Genomic DNA, 19,478 nt, shown 5'->3' on the forward strand with positions numbered 1-19,478 from the left:
TTTGAGAGTACACATTGTCAACTTTACTTGGTAGTTCCAAATAGCTTTCCAGAGCAGTTATACCCATTTTCCCTCCCCAGCCATATTTATTTCTCCACATTATCACTAACGGTTAATATTATCAAAATTAATAATTTTTAAATATAAAATGTTGGGTCTTTGTTTTAATTTACATTTCAAATTACTAAAGAAGTTAGATGTCTTTACATATATTTGACATCTATCTTTCTTCATCTGTGAATTTACCATTATATCTTTTGACAATATTTCTCTTTCTGATAGTTTCAATTTCTAAAAACATTTTACATAGTCTGGACATCAATATTTCATTGATAATATGAGCTGCAGCTACCTTTTCTCAGTCTATGATTTGTATTTTCATTTTGGTCACCTTTTATTATAGAGAAGTTTTATGTTTTAATGTAGCAAATGTATCTATATATATTTTTTGCTTGGTGCTTTTTGTGTTTAAGTATTATATTCTACTAAGGGAATAAAAATTTTCTTCCATTTTTAGGTTAAAAATTTTAGCACTTCACCTTTGATATTCAGATCTTTAAACTATCTAGAATGTATTTTTGTGAATGATGTGATATAGAGTTCTAATTTTATCTTGTACTATATAATAGCCAGTATTCTCAAAATTATTTGTTACATAGTTCATCATTTCCTACTGATTTTATCATGACCTTTCTCATATATAAAACTCTCAAATACACATTGGTCTGATTTTAGTTTCTCTATTCCTTATGAGTCTATTTGTCCATCTGGGCAAATACCTCATGGTTTTAAATAGTGCAGCTTCATATTACTGCCTAGTGTCTGGTAAAACGATTCATTACCTTTTATTGTTTTCTCTAGTCACCTTGGCTAAGGACTTAAGCGTTTGTATCCTGCCCCTCACACCAGTCAGTCATTGGTTACAGGCTGCCTTCAGGGTAGGAGGACCTGACTTTCCAGGCATTTCTGGCAAGGTGGCTCCTGGCGTCTAAAGGCAGTTATCTAGAGAAGTGCACATTTGTAAGCCATTAGCATCAAACACTCACAGCAGTGGGAAGATAGGAGCACTGGCCTAGCAAAGGGGATCTGGGTAGGGCACTAACAGTTTCTAGTACAGGTCTCAAAAGGAAATAGATGGCATGCTCAAATTTGGATAATTTAAAGATAGTGTATTTGCAAACAGACTATACAGGTGTGCTTGGGAATGGGTAAACTACAAGGGGTGGAGCTGTTACTATCTCTAGAGCTTCTGGGATGGAGGGGTAGAGTGGTTACCGGAACCAAGAAAGAGAGAGCTGCCTTGAGAGAAGCAATGGCTTTCATCAGTCTTAGGTGACTACTGGGGCGTGGGAGTGGGGGTCAGGGAAATGAATACCACGATTTTGCCCTCCTCTCTCCTTCTGATCACCTGCTGGGCCACTGTTTGCTAAACCCAATGGAAAGCCAGAGAAAGTTTTTAATATTGTGCATATAGGACAGCCCTTTGGAAAAGAGCTCTCAATGGAAAGGATGAAGAACAAATCTAGAGGGGCCAATGGACAATGTTCTGAACAAAGGCAAATAAAAGATGTTTCAGACAAGCAAATGTCACCTTCTCTGAACAGTCTTTCCAACCGTGCTACCTAAAATAATGTGCCCCAAACTCTGTCCTCTGTCACTCCTTTGTTTTTCTCCAAAGCACTCTAATTTACACAATCATATTAAAACTTCCATGAAATAATGAAAAAAAGCAAACACATGAATAGGAAAATAGGCTAAGTACAAAAATTAACCATTCATCAAAGAAAAGTATAAATGTTTTAAAACTGCCAACAGTCTATATGTCTAATAACAGGAAATATCTTGTCAATGTTTCCCAAAGTGTGTTCCTTAGGGCACTAGTCTCATGAGAATCTGCTTGAAAAAGGGTTCCACAGTCAATCAACTGTGAAAATTCCCTTGGAATAAAGGGAAAAATTTACAAGCTAGGTTAACATGGTGTGATCTGTGATCAGGACAAAAGCTAAGACTATTTGAGTTCATAAGTGGGTCAAAAATCACGAATTTAGCCTCATTAGCCTTATGTGCCAATTATCGGAACTCACCAGTCCAACCATTAGAACTCACAGAAGCAGGTCGTCCAAGAATAGTCTGGCACCAGTTTCCCCACAAAATTGCTGTTTCCTGGTGGGTGAGGGGACAGACCCCTCTCTACCACATCCTGTTTCTGGAACTCTCTCCAGTAGAGCCAGTGCAGCAGGACATGCATGTGCCACACAGGTGAGAACAGCAGCCTGCCTGTAGGGATAGAGGGAGACAGCTCTGAGGCCAGTGAAGGCTCTGAGGGGTTGCTGTATCATTCAGTCTGGGTACGATTCTGACTTAGGGGTGTTCAGCCATGATGCCACAGATGGTAGCTTCACCGCATTGGCTCCTCAGCTAAGCACATACATCAAATGTCTGCCTGGTAAGTTCTGATGATTGGAACATAGAGCTAATTCAACCAATTGGCTAAGTAATTTAACCAACTTAACTGAAATTCATTTTTTTGTTATAAATAAGATGGTTCATTGTTTATTATTCATTGTGTAACAAATTACCTAATACTTAGAGGCTTAAAACCATGAACATTTATCTCATAGGTTCTGTGGGTCAGAAAGGTGGGCACAACATAGCAGGATTGCCCCTGGCTCAAGGCCTTTCATGAAGTTGCAGGCAAGCTATCAGCTAGGTCTGTGTCCGCCTCTGAAGGCTTGCTAGAGGAAGGATCTGCTTCCAATCTTACTTATGACATTGGTAGGATTCAGCTCTTGAATCCTGTTTGGCTGTTGACCGAAAGCCTCCTTTGGTTCTCATTCATAGTGCAGCTCTAACATGGTAGCCAGCTTCTCTCAGAGTAAGCCAGAGAGAGTGCAAGAGAAAGCCTAAGAAAGAAGCCACAGACTTTTTGTAACCTAATATCAGAACTAACAACTCATCATTTTTGCCATATTTCATTTGCTAGAAGCAAGGCACCAGGTCCAGCTCACACTCTTGGGGAAGGGATTTCATAGGCAGAAATATCAAGAGGTGGGGATCACTGGGGACTATTTAGCAGCTGCCTACCACAGTCACTAATATAAAAAGCCTTGAAATTCTTAAGTGACTAAGACTTGCTAATAACCCCTTCTCTAACGGAGGTCTGTCTAACAGAAGGGATAGAGAAGGAGGTCAAAAAGAGAAACTGAATTTGTAAAATAGATGGGTAAATATACAACATAAGGGTTTTCTTTGTTTTTTGTTTTGTTTGTTTTGTTTTCCAATTTAGTTTGGTGAAGCTTCTCAATGACATGGGGAGGTTCTTGGGTTCCTGGGAAAGGAAAAGGGAATTGTGGGTGGGTAATGACAGGAGAGAAAGGGTGGAGGAAGGGATAGAAATATCTCAGAAACCAAGAGAAGGGAAAAGCAAGACTGCTTCACAATTTTGCCAAGGGCTAATCTAGCTTTTATCGCTGCTGTGTCACTTCAATCCTTGATGGCTGAGGGCTCATTCTGGCATAAATTATCTAGGCCTCCTGTGTCTCATCTGCTCCTTCATGCTTTTATGTACATTTTGCCATTTCTTGCTCCCTTTTCCTCTGGAAAATACAGAAGGGAAATAAAAGGTAGTAAAATTCAAACCAATCCAGTATTTCGTTACACCTTATCTCCAGGGTGAAAGAATGACATTCTCCACCCTAGTTCCAATGCTTATGTACTTACACAGATAATTGGATAAGTTAAACAGGAAAACTAAACAACTGCACAATTCGGCATGATCAATTTGAAAAATTTTTCAAATTTCCTTTTACCTTAAAACCCTAAATGTGGGACCTCAGTGAATAAATTGGTCAATAAATTGGTATCCCTCTTTCTCAACATCTGTAGAAATACTGTTTTTCCTCATGAATTGACACAAATGATCCCATCCTGCCACCTACAATTTACTCAGTGAGACATGAAGAGTGTGGTCTATTTTTGGCTCCCCCTCACAAAGCTGCTGTAGGGTATAATCTTTTTCTCTGCCCTGCCTGGGATGGGCTAGATGACATAGGAGGTCTTTTCTATTTCTAATTTTTACAATGTCTTTCAGCAAGCAGCAGGTAAATAATTTTAATGCAAGGCCATTTTCATTATGTGTCTACTAGATAATATGTTCCTGCACTAAAATAAACAGTAATAATACAAAAAAAAAGTTTGCTCATACAATAATAGCAACCTTTCTAAAATTACAGTGATTGTGCCGCCCAGCAGTAAAATACAAAATGTAGTTTTTATTCCAGAAGACACAGAATTTATTATTTTCACCTACCTGGCATTTCGGAGCTATTGGAACCAGGTTTCTGAAAGAACAATTCAGTACATTAGCTCTCAAATACAAAAAATATATTTTCAGCATTGAAATGACTAATTTAAAGCAGCACTTCAACAAAATGCTGTCCACCCTGCCCTGGTAATTATGTCATATCTGGTGTGTACTAATTTACACAGTGTATTGTTTTCCTGCATAATTAAGGCTATTAAGCTGAATTCAGAGGCTGTGGCACACCTACAGCCCTTAATTAATTAAACAAGCACGCAGAGAAGTTACTGACAGAGTCAGAGCCTTGTCTTCATGCTCCTGATGGGCAAGATGCTCAAGAAATGGGCAAGAAGGGCTGTAACCTGGAACTCTCCTTCAGTCACAATTTTCTATTCACAAGGGGAAACAGGAAGTACAAAGTCACTTCCCAAAATATAGACACTTTAATTCGGTGCTCCACAATCTCTCATCATTGAATCAACAAGCATGACATTTTTATTTAAAAATAAAAGTATATAATGAGATTGATTATTATTTCTTCACAGTTTCATCGAAATGAAGGATTTTCCAATACACTAACTATGGACTACCTTTGGATACTATCTTTTCATGGGTCATAAGCTAAATTAAGTCAAGGAAGGTGCTTTCTCCAGGCTTTTCATTCTCTTCAAAGCCACCAAAAATTCTATCTAGCATAGTAGACCTAAGTATTCTGTGTGTCAGCTGCTAGCATTTACTAACACAAATGAGAAAATCCTAATTGGCCTGGGTTTCGAGCCCCTTAAAGAATTATGACATTTCTACTTTCTTTTACGCAATACCAATACTGTGCTTTGCATCAGTACACCAGCCTGGGACACTGCCCAGAAGCACTGAAAGAAAGTGAAATACCCAGAAACGCTAATCTTAAATATCTTCTCTTAATTGTTATCATGTAGCCTTTTCAAACATGTCCCCTAAAATTTGTTATGCCTGGACTACTTATTACAGGAGTAATATTAAATCTTACTGGTGAAAGCTATGTTCCAGAACCCAGATGCTATGTGAAGAGAAGAGAGGAACCCACTATACGAAAAAATCCTATAAACAAGACAAATGCCAGTTTATGGTACTATTCTGTGTATGTTCCTGCAACGTAATTAGGAGATCAAGTATAAGAAAATTCAGAACCCTTTAATGCACTTAAAATCACTGTCATGAAGCAATGGATGGCAAATTTGCATGTGAAAGGACTGTGAACTGCATGTAGGAAGAATTGTGAAATTACTATAGTATTTATTATTATAACTTGGTGTCATGCTAGTCTCATTTTAGAATGAACTATAAGAATAGATTAAATTAGTGCCATTTTCTTTCCTTGTTAACATCTTTGTCACAAGAGCAAGCTGTCAGAATTTTAGTATATAAAATAGTCCACGGATTGTTCTGCATGATAGTTGGCCATTTCTAAACTCTGGGCTTTGATTGGTTGTTCTCAACCATGTCCTTGAAGACATGTGAGTTGAACACAGGGAAATAATAAATTTTAAGCAACTAGTCAGGGTGCAGACACCCTGATAAAGGTAGGAAAGACAGTACATTACAATTTCGAAACATTTATTTGATCAGTTATCTCCTAAGAAAATGCTTTGGACCACTGCTGGAAAATACTGTTTGACACATGATTTTAGAAGAGGGACTACTCAGAGATGTATAATAATCTTAATAGCATCTGAGTTTTTTCACTGTCATAAGATAATGTACAATGAACATTTCTCTGAGGGATCAGGAGCACTGTAGCCTAGTCAACCTCGAGACAGATGATGATCATAATTCAATGATTTTTTACTTTCTCCACAGGTCTTTATCTCACTCACTATCCCCTGGGCCTCAGTTTCTACATCTAGCACAGATACTGTATTAGGGTTCTCCAGAGAAAAGAACCACTAGGATATAAAAGGAGATTTATTATGAAGAATGGCTCACCCAATTTTAGAGCCTGAGAAGTGCCACAATCTTCCTTCTACAAGCTGGAGACTCAGGAAAGCCAGTGGTATAATTCAGTACAAGTCCAAAGGCCTGAGAAACAGGAAAGCTGGTGATGTACCTCTCAGCAGTAGGACAGGAGAAGACGAGATGCAGCCACCCACCTTGGTGAGGGTGATCTATGTTACTGAGTCCACTGATTCAAATGCCAATCTCATCTAGAAACACCCTCACAGACATACCCAAAATTAACGCTTCACCAAATATGTGGCATCCTATGATCCAGTCAAGTTGACACAAAATTAACAGTCACAGATGCCCCTTTCCACTGTGATTTTCCTCTCCCACAATTCCCCCATAACAAAGGTAACAGTAAGTCTTGGTTTGCTGGGAACTGTCTCAGCTTAATTATCAGCAGCATCTTCTTTAACTCTCAAAAGTGACCCAGTTTGAATAATACATTAAATGATCATTCTACCCATAATGTTTTCTCAGAGCCTCTCTAACATTTATCAGTGTTTATCTCCTACTAGATTATCATGTGAGGACAGAAGCTTGCCTCACTCATCTTTTTAGTTATCACAGGACCTTTGATAGAGCAGGTAATTAGTAAAATATATTTTTTTAATTATTGAAAACAGAGTGCTAAATCATTTCAGTGCCCAAACTACAGTCATTAACATTTTTGAAAAACTGGTACTAGAACTATAGTGTCTAGAAGAAGACAGTCTTACTTTAAACTGAAAAAATCGAATCCCACTTGAAATATCTTGTATAGCAAGTAATAGGGCTGTTATGTAGAATTCACAATACGTACCTTGTATGAGGGCATCCAGCCAAGGGAGCAAATGCAACTGGAATTCAGCCTTGCTCCACTTGTCATTCAAAGTGCTATTTGGGTTAGTGGAGACCCCCTACTCGGTTTCCAGAGGCCAATAAAGGGTTTAAAGGGCCTGAAGTTTATATAACTGGGGGAGAATCTCTTTCAGAAAAAAACATACATAAAATTATGATTACAAAATTAGGTATGAAAGCGAATATTTATTTAGAATAAGAAGTCAAATCAAATTTAGAGTAAGTTATAAAATATCACAAAATCCATAAGAATAACATAACATTTGCGTTATTTAACTGCTTTACATACCTCTATAATACTTTTTCTCCCACTTTTTGGCTACAGAATACTTAAGTGGTTCTTTGGCATGTGGATATTCAGTTTTCCCAACACCCTTTGTTGAAGAGACTGTTCTTTTTCCTATTTAATGGCCTGGGTGCCCTTTTAAAAAATAAATTTATCATATATGAAGGTTTATTTCTGGGCTCTTAAAGCTATTTCATTGGCCTATATGTCTAAACTTATCCCAGTACCACATTTTTTAAGTTATTGTAGCTTTGTATTAAGTTTTGAAATCAGGAAATATGTGTCTTCTAACTTTGGGTTTTGGGTTTGCTTTTTTCTTCACAATTGTTTTGGCTATTCAGGGTCCTTGGAAAGTCCATGTTTTTCATTTAAATTTTCAAATTAGTACAATAATGACTAGAATAATTTAACTATACACAGATGTGATTGCAAACCACATATGTGGATCCCACAGAATCCAAACAATACTCATTTCAAATCAACTTCTCCTTAGTTGTATTTAAGAACTGCTCAAGGCCACAATGACACCACCCTACCCGAAGGGAAGCGTGATGAATGAGAAGTTGAAGTGGGAAGGGACATACAGTGGCAATTAAAATATCTTCCTTTACTAAGTTTTATAAAGATATATGCCCATAGTAACACATTTCTAGGGTCCCGTGTGAGTGAGGTTCCTGAAATTGTTTCACTATAAATTTGCCACCTGTCCTCATGTTTTTACAGAAACAAGAAATATGATTTAAAGCAGAAAGAATTAGAATAGAAAAGATTTTATGGGGATATAAGAACAACCCTCAAACACCTAAATGATGTCATATAGAAGTTGAATTAAGATTTAACTGAGTGAGACTACTCCGAAGATACTGAATGTATTTGTTTCGATCTCTGAGCACAATTAATTTAATAATCTGTATCTTGGAGTCTACACCATACCAAAGGAAGGTAAGAAATAAATCCAGTGAATATATCAACTACACAATCTTGGATAACTAGACGTACAGACAAAGCTTTTGGCTCCTTAGTTTTGAACGCTATCAGTGAGAAAGCTACTTTTTGGCATCTGTTTACGCAAATGTTCCCCTCATTGTTCTTAAGCTTCTTAAGAGCAAGAATTTTTCATCATTATATCCCTAGAATCTAGCTCAGCACCTAACCTATATTGGCTGTATATGGTAGGTACAAATATATGTGTCTTTTATTTAATCACTCAAGGTATCAATAAAGGTTTAGATTATTAACCTGTAATTTTTATTTGGAGTTTACTGCACGCAAAGCACTATGTGGGAAAACCTATTTTTTTTTCCTTTAGGAATCACATTCCATTTTAAGAAAACAAGAATTATAGGGAGAATATGACAGTTAATTCAAAGAAATCGAATGGCTCTATGTGAAACGATAGACAATTAGAATTGGCCAGTTTCTGACCAATGCCACGTTTGCTCAATTTGATCTAAAGCCTGCGGAGTGTAGATGCTCCAGGGCTCCTTTAGTTAAAGAAGACTATCCCTTCAGTAATAACTTGTGTACCTACTGCATGGCAGCACTGTGCTGTCCCCTTAGGAATACACTAAGACTGACACATCTCTTCCGTGTGTAGCTAATAGTCTAGGAGAACTAGATACACACTATCATAAAGTGGAACTGGGATTCAGCTGCACCATTTTGCAGCTAATGTTCTTGCACTGTTAAGGGTGTCCCGACCCCAATTTCCAATGGCGGGGGGATTTCCTACCAACAACAGCTACCCAAGATAGCATCAGATTCTACAGGTCAAGGGCTCAGTCCTACGAGACTTCTCTCACAACACCATCTCGACTTCATATGCCAATGACAAGTCCAGGTTGTCACCTAGGTTTCAGATAAAATGATTATAGGTTGGCGGTGCCAATGACCCCCTCCTTGGGTTTGATTAATTTCCTAGACCAGCTCACAGAACTCAGAGAAACACTTTACTTGCTAGATTGCCAGTTTATTATGAAAGAATAACTCAGGAATAGCCAGATGGGGAAGATGCACAGGGAAAGGTTGTGGGCCTTGGTGAAATAGCCTGTGTTGGAAACCTAGCTCTGCCCCTTTCAAACTCTTTGAGTTTGAGTACTTTAACCTCTCTGTGTCTCAGTTGCCTCATCTGTATAGTGGGGAGGAAGTAAGATAATGTTTGTATTCTATGTTACTATATGAAATCTCCTACTCCTAAATTATACTAATTTGGTGTTATGAGGAATAATTTAGTTAATTCATTTAATCTATGTGGCTCAGTACCTGGCACTTCATAAATGCTTGGTAAACTCAAAATAAAATCTTTCTGATTTTACTGACATTTTCACCGGGTTTTATAAACTCATAATTTCACTATTTCTAAGATGAGTTTTAAAAGACCACCATTATTACCATGAATATTGAGTGCCTATTATTACATCATAAAGTGGGTAAGAGCGTCTAAGTACACTATATGGCAACATTCAGCATTTAATCCAAAAGGACAATCCTGGACCCTCTTGAAATTTTTTTCCTTTAGTAATTTGTTATTAGGTTCATCTGGAGGTGTCATTTGTGAGACCCCACACAACGAAACCATTCATCAGAATTAATCACAGAAATAAGATAAAAGCCCATGGCCAGCCCTGGGCCAGAGCAGCCTGTTACACAATCAGAATGCATTAAAACCACAGACACTGCAATTTCTTGTAAAGGATGCGGGGGAGGGGAGAGAAAATAAGCAAACATGTTTTAAAGATCATAGACAATATGCTCTTCAAATGAGCCTAACTTAATGCCTCTTGCAAGGTCAGATCAAGGGTGAAGAAATGAGAATTGTCCAAACACTAGAGCAATTTCCAGCTAAATAAAAAGCCAGATATTCTTTTCTTCACTGACAACAGAAAATATACCGAGAGACACGAAGGGTTGCTCATTGATGCCAAAAATGTACTTTCCGTTCTTTGAGGCGTCTAAAGTCCCTTTTATCCATTTTCTATTTTTTCTCATATTGCCATTCTCTGTTTTTGTCAATGACCTTTCTTCAATCCAACTCAGCCTCCGTCTAATGGCCTGAAGAGGACTTCTTCACATGATGGAAAGCTTTAGATTTAAGATCCCCCTCCTTCATTAGAGGGAAAAGTGAACAGCCTCTATGTGCTGGGTGTTAATGAATGTGAAGAAAGATTTTTTTGTATGTGTTTTACACATTATGTTCTTGACTCCTAGAGGTGCTACAATAAATTGCCGCGCTTCATTTACAAGGAGCCATAACAGAAGCAAAATGAGAATCTGGCGACAAATTGCTTCTCAGTCACCCCGGGTCAGGCTGTTGGGGCTAATGAGAAGAGGGGCTCTAATTTTAAACTCCTCCTCAACCAAGCCATTCCTGAATTAATGTTCACTATTGTAAATTGTAAAGTCAAATGAAGGAGCACTGTTGAAAATTAACCAGTATTTTTATCCTTTGAGTACCCAATAGAGCATATTTTGGCTTCGGTAGCTGGTGGTTATGGAAGGCAGCTCGGCTTACACCAGGGGTGCCAGCCTCCTCCGTGGATTCCCCCCTCCTTTACACAACGCCACTCTCCTTTTCGTCTCCTTTTACACCCAAGTCCTCCTCCCACCTTCACAAAGAAAAATCCACCAGCAAAAATAAGTAGTATAGGTTTTCAACAAGATTATAATGTGGCCTGTAGGCGCAGTGTTTGAAACCTCTTGGTGGGTCCATTTAGCAAGACACTGTATACAGACACTAAAAGTCAGAGAATTATACTGTCCATTTAGTCGTGCTGCATTCTTAATGATCTGTAATTGTGTCTATGGAGGAAGAGCCAGTAACTCATTGACCCTGTGATGGCTGGAAGCACTTTGTCGCTGGGAGCCTAAAACAGGATTTGAACAAATAATGAGAAACCAATGCAGCACCTGCCTCACACAAAATAGTCTAATCCCACATTTTGCCAGTTTATAAAAGCAAACAGCAGGAAAAAAGAGGCGAGGAGAAAGGAAGATGTTTTATGGAAGTATACAGGATTTAGATCTCACATGGATGTCCAGACAACGATTCAAAATTCAAGGTTTGTTTTGGGGGGTTTTTCGGTCACGTGTTTTAAGTGAGTATTAATGAAATGAAGTTCCCCTTGTGTGTAATGTGTCTGTCCGGGTGCATTCTTCCATGGAATCACTACATAAAATACAAATTAACCACACTACCCTAGTCTAATCATTGTAATCAGTTATGTTTTCATGTGTACATTACTGATATATAAGGCTGTTGTAGTTCTTGTGTGTGGTTTAATTGCTTGTTTTTGCATATCTTGTGTGATTGATGATGTTCTAGAAATCTTTTCCCCTAAAGGAGACTTTGTAAATTACTTTGTTTAGATGCTAATGATTGTATTTCATTAGTGGCCCTCTCATCCAGAATCATCTTTAAATGAATGAATATGCCATAATTAAAAATCTGAATTATGAATTACTTTGAAAGGAGACAACATTGTCCCGATTTCCCACTGAGACACAGTGTTATTTCAATTATGTAAATATGTTTAATCATTCCCCTTTTGTTTTTCTAATTATTTAATATTAATGTTGCTTTACCCCTTTATTGCTACAAGAAGGGATATGGCATCTTAAATGAGAGTACTTAGACAAGTGATACACAGATGACTAGATTAAAGCAGACATTTATCAGAATGCATAACCCATTTCAAAAACAAACATGCTATTAACATTCATACTAATATAGCAACACTGGCTATAATTGCACTTCATGAATGTTTTGTCTGTACAAATCTAATGTATTCACAATGAACAATTTCCAATTATTAGGTTTTTTTTTTCCTTATAGAATGTCCAAAGCCCCTGGTGAAACTTTCAAATATCTTAAGGTGTACATCTGGACCAACAAGACCACCATTTTTCCACAGTAGAAAATCTGCAGCTGCTCAAGTATTACTAGACTTGACATATTCAACTTTCACCTATCCACCTTTGAACCTTCAAAAAAATGTTCGTGAGAAATAATGTTTTTAAGTCCTCCTCCCTTTTTTTTTTATTCACTCCCTGAAGTAGGAGAAATATTAAGAAATTTACTATTCCACTCAATGGCTCTCACATAAGCCTTCAAGAAGCTACCTTTAGGAGAGAAGCATGAACCCAGCAGAGGAGAGCTCCAGAGGAGTCTCCTGTGTGACAGCTTTATATATTCGCACTTCAGGCATCTTATTCAAACCAACTGCAGAAGCCTGATTTGTTCCTTAGAAAACATTGTGCTGGCTTCAATTTAGAAATTTCTATTTTTATGCAGCTAGACTGCATAGGAGAATGTTCCTCTACCATTTAGTAATTTGGATACTTTCAATATTATTGCTAACTGACTCTTGAGGTATAAGAGCCTAATTATGTCGGTTTAATATTTTGTGCTTAAATATTGTTATTTGTAAACTAACAGTGGGAAATCCTACAACTTCCCCCACATTTCTTTCTTATTTCAATATTATAATAAAATATTATATTGTTCATTGACTTGTGAAGTTTTATTAATTATATTAGTAATATTAAGATTATGATTAAAATATTCGGTCTTTCTCTACATATTAAAGAGTGAGCAATTTTTAAAACCTCCTTTCCAAACTACTATTTTTTTCTAATTTGAATTCCAAAGATTAGGGTTTAATATTGTATCTGGGTATCACTTGTACACAAACACACAATTACTTTGCTTCATCATGGGATGGGCTACACCTCCATAACACTCATGGTGTTTAGTAGTATTATACATAGACAAAAATAAAGTAATATTTATTTGCAAGGTATAAAAAAATTGTGTAAATTATTTTCTATGTAATTTAACATGTTTCGTTTCTCATATATATTTTTTCTCATTGAGAAAAAACTTATCACACTCAGAGAACTACTGATTTTCCCCTAAGTAAGGGGAACCTTTCTATCAAGAAATGTGTCATGATTAATAGGATAAAACTACACGTTGTCAAGATCAAAGAAAAAATCCTAAAGTTTTGTGTAGATGACAAGAATTTATCTTTTTACTGACAACACACTGATTTTAATGACTTTTGGAATTATAATCCCTATTAAATTTTTCAGAAGAAACAATTTTCTAATTATTTCTAATTACTTTTTCTACACATCTAACTAGAAATCCTAAAGTCTTATAACGCAAATATGATAATATCCCAATAATCCCTTGAAACTAATGTTTGACGTGTAAAGATACATTTTTGCTTTTGATCACCTCAATATCCTGTCAATGACCTTGGAATCTACAGAAGGGAAATTCATGGAAAGAGAGTGGAAGATGAGAATTCAGAGAAATCTGTAGTTCAGTTTTTAAATCATGATTCTACTGAATATTTTTAAAGTAGATGATTTAAGTTTTGATCTAAATATGCGTTTATCAGGAAGAAAGATGAAGGAAGTATTGGGAAATCCATATCTACTTTATCACCTAAATTATTTAGATATTTCATTTCAGGCGAAATTGAAGAGTAAAGAAGGATCTGGAAAATACATTCTCTGGGAGACCTGGACTGCTGCTGCCCAAGACAGAAGATGGACTGGACAGGCCATGGAACTGTGTGATGGTGGCATATTGGGGAAATCAGTCAAGGCAGGCAATGTCCACCTAAAATCATCTCTGGCTCCAACACGGGAGGAAACCACATTGTTTTCCACTGAAGAAGCCTTAGATATACAAATGGTCTTTCCACTCAAATCCTCCTCAGACCAAAGCTTGATTTCAGTAGCTGGATGGAGACAGACAGTTAAAAATACAAAGTACACTCGTAACTAGCCAAACCTTGTATTTCAGGAAGATGAAACTCGCCAATATGCTCTTTCAGACATGCTTGAAATATAAAACAACCATAGAAAGTGTCCTAACCTTGGATCCATAGAAAATTTCTTCCTAGGAGTGATAAACCCATGGAAAATGATTTAGGCAATGAAGTTCCCCTTGTGTGTAATGTGTCTGTCCGGGTGCAAATAAAAGAATATAATAAACAACTCTAGTCACATTTGTTAAAGTTTGTTTTATGATCTAGAATATAGTCTATCTGGTTGAATGTACATCTTCACTTGAAAAGAATATGTATTCTGCTGCCATTGGGTGGAGTGTTCTATAAATGTCAGTTAGACCCAGTTGATTAATGGCGATCTTCATTTTTTCTATATCCTTACTCATTTTACACCATTCATTATATCTATGACTAAAAGGAATGTCAAAGTCTCTAACTATAATTGTGAATTTGTTTATTTCTCCTTTCATTTCTGTCATTTTTGCTTCATGTATCCAAAAATTTGATTAGCTACATATACATTTAGTATTTGTATATATTCTTGGTGAATTGATCCTTTTAACAGTATGTAGTATTCCTCTCTCTCTCTGGCAATCTTCTTTGCTCTGTTTGATATTACTACAGTCACTCTAGTTTTCTTTTTATTAGTGCTTTTATGGTACATCTTTTTCCATCCTTTTACCTTTAACCTACCTATATCATTATTAAATTAGAATTGCCTGGGGGTGGGGGAGAGACTAGGGAATAAAAGAAAAAATATCAGAAACTAGGAATTAGGGCATTTCTGCATGCTCCCTGAGCATTAGCCTTTTCCTTTCCCAGGCCTCAAGCCTGGGACTCTCTCTGTCTGAACTATAGTGCTCACTTCCAGGATCCCAAGCACATTGAGTTCAGGTCAGCGTATACTAGAGGGGAGAAAATGATAAATTTACCACCGATTGGATTGTACTTCTAATTCGATGTTGTTTCTATCTATCTGCTGCTATTTACTTTTCAAACTCTTTCGATAATTTCCCCATGCATTCTGTCCAGGTTTTATAATTATATTCAGTGAGAGAGAAGGACAAAATATATTTACTCCATCTTATACATAATCATAATTCCAGTTTTGATCTTTTTTTAAAATGTCAGACCTGAGAGTGGGCTATATAACTTCTGCCCATATATCACAGGCCAGGACTCAGTCTATATATCCCAACTATTTGCAGAATCCCTCACTTCTGCTAAGAAAGTTGAGACTGAAAAATGCAGTTTTTGTACCCAGAAAGAAAAAAACACAATGGTGAACAGGTAGGATTTTTCTCTACCTTTTTGATTGCTGAAATACTTTATTCTTCTTTCCACAGGCAAATGCCCCACTCCAAGGAAGAACATCCAAGGTCCCATCCAATTACAGAATCTAGCTCAAAATCCTGGCTCTCCAGGCAATATTCAGTCTTCTTATTAGGGCTTCCTGAGGGCTGGTAACTTATAACTAAAAAGACAGCTCTCTGCTTCCACCACATCTAATATATAATAAGGTAGCAAGGACATGAATCCCACAAAAAATGTTACCACTATAAACGGGAAATACAAGGAAATATACAACATTCTTTGGTCCATGGCAATTCTTAAAATCCTACCAGTAAAAAATTGTGAAGCCATTCCCTATCCCTCAATGCCTTACATCCTGCAAGAAAGGGAAATTCCTTACTTAGGGCCTGATTCTTCACTCTGAGAAGAGCTCCTTGTCCATTTTTCTCCCTTTCGTAATTGCAAGAACATTCTGCAATTTCAGCAGATAGGATTGTAACCACCAGCATATCAATGCTAGAAAGTGAAAAGTAAGTGTGTGCAATCTTAATTGATACCAACTTATATGAAATAAGACTACAAAGTGGAAGAAAACTTTTATTCTGATAAAGCATTTATCTCTACAGCTCTGAGGAAGAACAGTGGAGTTGAAAAAAAGGGATTCTGCATAAATGAAACTCTAAAATGAGCCCAAGTCCTTTTTATTTAAATGTATGTATGTTTTCAAAAGAAGAAATGCATTTGACTTTTAAAAACCTTTCCACAATTTTGAGCCTATAGCTTTATATCAGCATTGAAAGAATTTAATTTGTTGAAACAAACATTAAGGTGTTCATCTTGAAATCCAAGAAAAATATTTCTGCTTGAAAGTAATTTTACAGTAAAAAGTGCTACAATGCTTTGGTTCAGCCTCATAGATATTATTCATATCTCTTAATTTTTCCTTTCTAAGTATAGAGAACTGTTTCAAATGAGCACAAAATAAAATACATGGATTATCCATTTATTACTTTTTTTTATCTTAATAAGTGTTTGGAATAAATGCTTTGTATTCTGCAAACCATTTTTCTTCTTTTAATTTTTATTTTTTATTAAATTTATTGGTGTAACAGTTAATAAAATTATATATGTTTCAAGTATACAAATCAATAAAACATTATTTGTATATTGCATTGTGTGTTCACCACCTAAAGTCAAATCTCTTTCTGTCACTATATTTTTGACCCTCTTTACCCTTATCTATACCCACCCTTTACCTCTGGTAACCACTAAACTGTTGTCTGTGTCTATGGCTTTTTGTTTGTCTTATTTATTTGTTGCTTTCAGTTTTATATCCTACATATGAGTGAAATCATATACTTCTCAACTTTTTCTGATTTATTTCACTCAGCATAATAATCTCAATACCCAACCATATTGTCACAAATGAAAGTATTTCATTTTTTTCATACGACTGAGTAATACTCCATTGTATACATGTACCATATTCTTTATCTAATCATTTATCGAAGTACACTTTAGTTGTATCCATGTCTCAGCCACCATGAATAGTGCTACAGTGAACACTGGGGTGCGTATATCTTTACAGATAAGTGTTTTCAAATTTGGGGGGTAGATACCTAAAAGAGGGATTGCTGTGTCATGTGGTAATTCTATTCCTAATTTTTTGAAGAACCTCCATGTTTTCCATAGTGGCCGTATCAATTTTCAGTCCCACCAGCAGTGTATGAGTGTTCCTTTTTCTCCACAACTTCTCCAGCACTTATTACTTGTCCTGTTGATGATAGCTATTCTAACAGGTATGAAGTGATATCTCATTGGGGTTTTGATTTGCATTTCCATAATAGCTGGTGAAGTCGAGCATCTTTCATATGCCTTTGGGACATTTGTATGTCTTCCTGGGAGAAATGTCTATTTGGGTATTCTGCCCATTTTTAATTGGATTATTTGTTTTTTTGTTGCTGTTGTTGTTGAGTTCTATGAGTTCTTTATATATTTTGGACATTAGCTCCTTTTCAGAGTTGCCGTTTGCAAATATCTTCTCCTATTCATTTGGTTTTCTCTGATGTGAATCATTTTTCTTGTAGTTCATGCTTTTGATACTATTTACTATGTGTCACATCATATTAGGTCAAAGTGTTAATGAATAATTGATTTTATAAAATCTATCTCAAATGCAAAAGAAAAACACTGTGTAGCAGTTACGAAAATGATGCTTTTTATATTGTCTTCTTTTACTGTCTTTATGCAAAAGCTAGAGATTTAAGTTCTTCATTTTACCCAAATGAGTACAGTTTTGACTTTACATGTTATGGTCAGGCAAAGTCACATATACTCAAGGTAAAAAGAGAGACCAGAAGAAGCAGATTCTGTGGACTCTCCTATACACTGACCAATTGCTTTATTGTACAGGAAGGAAAGTTAATTTGTCTACTCATACTCTTTTAGTTCAGGAGCTTGGGAAAGTGAAGAAGAGCAATGATAAAGAGGAGAAAGGGAAAAAGCCAATGATATTTTGCAACTGGCTAAAGTTTCCTTGGTTTGAAGACTTTGATTGGTTACTGTAGAGCTAAACTAATTGAACCCCTCTCTCTTCCTCCCTCTCCATACACATAACATTCTTAGAGTTTTGTGATCCAAATAGCATGAAGATGGGTCCCTGAATATACAACAGGGTGACAGTGGAATGGAAAGAAAATATCTCATTGGCGTATGTACTTGGAAAAAGCTATATAAAAGTAAATCCAAAGCAAGGAAAGTCGGAGAAAACATAACATTGTTATACAAATAGCTAAAATTAAATGGTGTTTACTATACATTTGGCACTATACCAAAGACTAGACCCCATACCATCTAATTTTATCATCATTACATATGAGGTTGTTACTATTATAATTTTTATTTAATAAAAGAAGGGAATGAGACACACAAAGAGTAAATAAATTGTCCTGATTTCACAGCTAGTAAATAAAAGACACAGAACAAGTTTCCCATGCTTTTAAGATAAGAACCAAATACCTTAATGTGTTTTACAAAGTCCTACATGATCTCATTTTTGTCTACAAACCTACCCTACTACTGAAGCCATATTGACTGACATACATTGAGGCTAGGCCCGGGGTTAGGGACAGAGAAACCACGCAAAATAAATCACAGCACTCCAAAGCCCGCCAGCATCAACAAAGGATTCCACAGATAGGGAATCCACCCACTGTTATACCCTTGTGGCCTGCCAGCAGCAAAATCTTCACTCTGCAGATTGCAACAGGGCTGACAAAAAAATTACAGCCTAAGTTATAGCCTAAGTGGTCCGTCCTCATTGCAGCTAAACTCTGGAGGAAAAACAGGACCATGGACATATATACTGGTTTTCCCCTCCCCACCCATCCCACATCCACTTTTGTCCAGCCTAGTAAAGCAGCTGGGTCATCTCAGAGCAGCCCTGCAGCAGCTTCTGGCTACAGGAAGCCAGCACCAGGAACACACAGGAGATTCATAGCCTGCCCCTTCTAAACCATAGGAATGGTGTCCTGAGACCAAGGTGACCAGGTCTTAAGGGAACACCCACCTTCTGAGAAAGAGGAACAGGAAGCATTCTCCACAGAGGAGGCAACACGGCCCCACAAAGATCCTGAAAGCCCAAGTAGTGCAAGGTAAGAGAAAATAAAAACTTGCGCTTCAGCACCACCTACTGGAAAACAAAAGAAAGACCTCTACTTATCAACCTGGTAAACAGTAAAGTGTAAAATTCTTTAAAAAGCAGCTTTCATTCCCGCTAATGTCTGGGTAGAGAAATAATCCATCAAGCACAGTGAATAACCAAGATAATGAGGGAATTCAGAAAAAAAAATGAAAATTCACCAGAAAATAAACTTAAAAATAAACATGGAAATATGTGATTTAAATGACAGAGAATTCAAGATTGTGGTTCTGAAAAAACTCAGTGAGATACAAGAAAACTAGGAAAAGTAATTCAACG

The sequence above is a fragment of the Pteropus vampyrus genome, unplaced genomic scaffold (genome assembly GCF_000151845.1).
Source record: "Pteropus vampyrus isolate Shadow unplaced genomic scaffold, Pvam_2.0 Scaffold10, whole genome shotgun sequence".
Taxonomy (NCBI): Eukaryota; Metazoa; Chordata; class Mammalia; order Chiroptera; family Pteropodidae; genus Pteropus; species Pteropus vampyrus.